Below are 3,998 nucleotides of genomic sequence, written 5' to 3'. Positions count from 1 at the left end.
CACACACACACACCACACACACACACAAAAACAGCAACACACACACCACACACACACAACAGCACACACAACACACACACACACACACACACAACACACGACACCACACACACACACACACACCACCCACACAACCAACACATATACACACAGCAGGGAGGGCTCTGAGGTGCACACCACACACACCACCACACACAGAACACCACACACACACACACACACACACCACACACACACACACACACACACACAGCACACACACACACATCAACACACACACACACACACACACACACACACAGCAGAGCGGCTCTGAGGGGACCACACACATCCACACACACACACACAAATATTACACCACAGCAGGGGGTCTGAGGGACACCACACACACACACAGCATGAGGCGCTCTGAGGGACACCACACACACCAACACAGACACACCGCAGGAGGGCTCTGAGAACACCACACACACATATACACAACAGCAGGAGGGCTCTGAGGACACCACACAACACACAGACACACAGCAGGAGTGGCTCTGAGGGACACAAACACACACACTGAGAGGATATACACAACTACGGAAGCACCACACACACACACAACACACAGACACACGCAGGAGGCTCTGAGGGACACACACACACACACATCACACACAGCAGCAGGGCTCTGAGGACCACACACAACCCACAACACACAGCAGCAGGGCTCTGAGGGCACACACACACAAAACACACACACACAGCACACACGCCACACACACAGCGAACAGGGCTCTGAGGACACACACACACCACACACACAGCAGGAGGGCTCTGAGGACACACACACACACACACCAACACACACACACACACACACAGCAGCAGGCTTCTAGGACGGGACACACACACACACACACAGCAGGAGGGCTCTGAGGGACACACACACCCAGACAAAGCAGCAGGGCTCTGAGGGACACACACACACACACACACATACACACACAGCAGGAGGTCTGAGGGACACACACACATATACACACACACACACAAATATACTCACAGCAGGATGTTCTGAGGGACAACACACACACACACACACATATATACCACACAGCGGAGGCGGCTTCTGCAGGGACAACACACACACACAGCACAACACAGCACAACATATAACACAGCAAGGATGGCTCTGAGGGAACACATCACCACACACATATATAACACAGCAGACAGGAGGGCTCTGAGGGACACACACACACACGACACACAGCAGAGAGGCTCTGTAGAGCACACACACATCACACAGACAGATAACACACGAGCAGGAGGTCGGCTGAGGGACACACCATACACACACACACCACATATATTACACACAGCCAGGATGGTGTCTGAGGAACAAACAACACACACACACACATATACACACAGGCAGGAGGCTCTGAGCAACACTACTACACACAGCGGATCCTCGAGCCCCACAACTCTGAAATACACACAGCAGGAGGCTCCGAGGGACACACACACAACACACAGCAGGGGCTCTGAGGAACCACACACACCAAACACACAGCACGAGGGGCTCTGCAGAAGGACACAACACAAACACACACACACAACATATATCACAAGCACAGGGGGCTTCTAGGGACCACACACTCAGCACACCACACAGCAGGAGGCTTCTGAAGACACACACACACATATGCGACACACACGCAACCAGGCAGGCTCTACACACACACACACAACACACAGACAGGACGCTGCGGCTCTGAGAAACGACACACACACACAACACACAGCAGGAGGGTCTCTGAGAGACACACACACAGACCCAGAACATAGCAGGGCTCTGAGGGCTAACACACACACACCACACACCACACAATACACACAGCAGTCGAGGGCTCTGAGGAACAACACATCACACCACACACACAAATATACACACAGGCAGGATGGTTGCTGAGGGGACACACACACACACACCACATATATCACAAAGGGAGGTGCTTGAGGGACAACACACCATCAACACACCACATGAATATACACACAGCAGGCGATGGCTTTGCTGAGAGTGACACACACACACACATAGATACAAAAAGCGAGAAAAGTTAGTCAGGGACAGACATGATGGGTCGTGGCTAAGGCAGAGGCCCGACTAACCTACTACGACAGTTACAACACTAGAGCCGATGTGCAGAAGCCTGCTAGAGAGACACTCATCACAACCAGCACAAATATACACACCCAGCAGGTGTTAGATGGATTCTCAGTATGGCTCGCACACTGCACACACGAGCTACAATATTCAAAAATCAACAATGATAGTTACAGACACAAGATGCAGCCATAGATTGGTAGCAGGCTCTCTGCAGGGACACACACACATCACCGACGAGCTGACACAGGACATACCTACACCAGGCAATGGTCTAGAGATGTATGTCGCTTCTCGATCTAAATATTGGATAATGCGACACATGAGCGCGACATAACACATTACTACATACATCACCAGCTATGCTCAGTGGGCTCTAGGGCATAGCGATCTCGAGAGTCTTAGCGTATCTCTCACATCATGCACACACAGCAGGAGGGCTCTGAGAGATATACTTACCCTCACACTCTCACCTCCCGTTGATTATCTACCACTATGCTTAGGAGAGGCCTGAGACTCTCCACAGACAAACAACCTAACATAATGTCCTACAACGAGATAGATGTGATGTTTTCCCATGCCATTAATAACCACCATCTTAGATGAAGAGTGACATACTGAGAGGTCCTCTGTAGGGACCTAAACCAACACACAGCAACCATCTCACCCAACAGGAGGTGTCTCGTGAGATGACCGCATCACTACACTCCCATATCTGTTTTTGTATAATCTCACACTTCGCACTCTGCGTGATCGTGTGCCCATTTAAATATTCCTCGTGACGGGACTCAACAACACTCACCACTTCACTACTAACACTCTTTATACACAAGTCTCTACTACACACGTCCAGTGCCAGAGCTCTAGTCTGAAATGCAAGATCACACTACAACCACTTCCCTTCCTTAACACCATCACACTACCATCATTCACCATGACAACTTTTTCTCACATATCTCGTCTCCATCGGAGCTCGCAGGGATTGCACCACGTTCCGGCTTTCGCGCCAACGGTCTACACCACACAAAATCCATTCATCTCTACACTAATACTGATACTACCACCTGGAGCGTGCACAGTGCTCCTTGCACCTGCGGCCCCTCCTCGTCAGGAACGACTCCCCATCACACTCACAAATACCACCATCACAGACTTCTACTATATACCTCTACATCTTAGGAGACACCACGCGAATGTCCATGGCACTGGCCATCCAAGTGAGGGTTACACACATACTGAGCGCCACAGAGTCATAGGTAATCCTAACATCCCAGCAGGAAAGGTACAGTTGCCCGTGCCCTTGAGCCTGTAGGCCCACACAACACCAGAACACCACCATATGGTCTGGGTTTAGTGTCACGCATGCTCTGTGCAGACAACAAGACACACCGACGTATACGACAACACAGGACACTTGAGACACTTCACCGATGCAGACAGATGGCTTATGACTAGGTGTAAGCGAGAAGCAACCATTACAAGACTCACTACAATAGAACACGCATTCAACCAACATCACGACAACGATTAGACAACCTATTATACTTACACTAAGACTAAAGCCATTTAAAGCTGAATGGTTGAACTGAAAAAAGGAAGTCAAACACCTACACACCACCACATCATTATTACACACAGACTGACATGAAGGCGAGGCCCTGCCTATACTAGGGACACCCACACAGGCATAGCAATATAGCCACACACACATGAACCCACCGCTCTGAGTGCAATGGAGTGGCATGGTCTAGCCAGTGTGATCACAGATCGCGAGCATAAGTCACATGCTCATCGTTACATCGAGAATTAGGCTAATCGCGATTTACACACTGCAGTCTAG

Source organism: Salvelinus sp. IW2-2015, unplaced genomic scaffold (genome assembly GCF_002910315.2).
Source record: "Salvelinus sp. IW2-2015 unplaced genomic scaffold, ASM291031v2 Un_scaffold2644, whole genome shotgun sequence".
NCBI lineage: Eukaryota > Metazoa > Chordata > Actinopteri > Salmoniformes > Salmonidae > Salvelinus > Salvelinus sp. IW2-2015.
Note: the sequence above shows the minus strand (reverse complement) of the source record.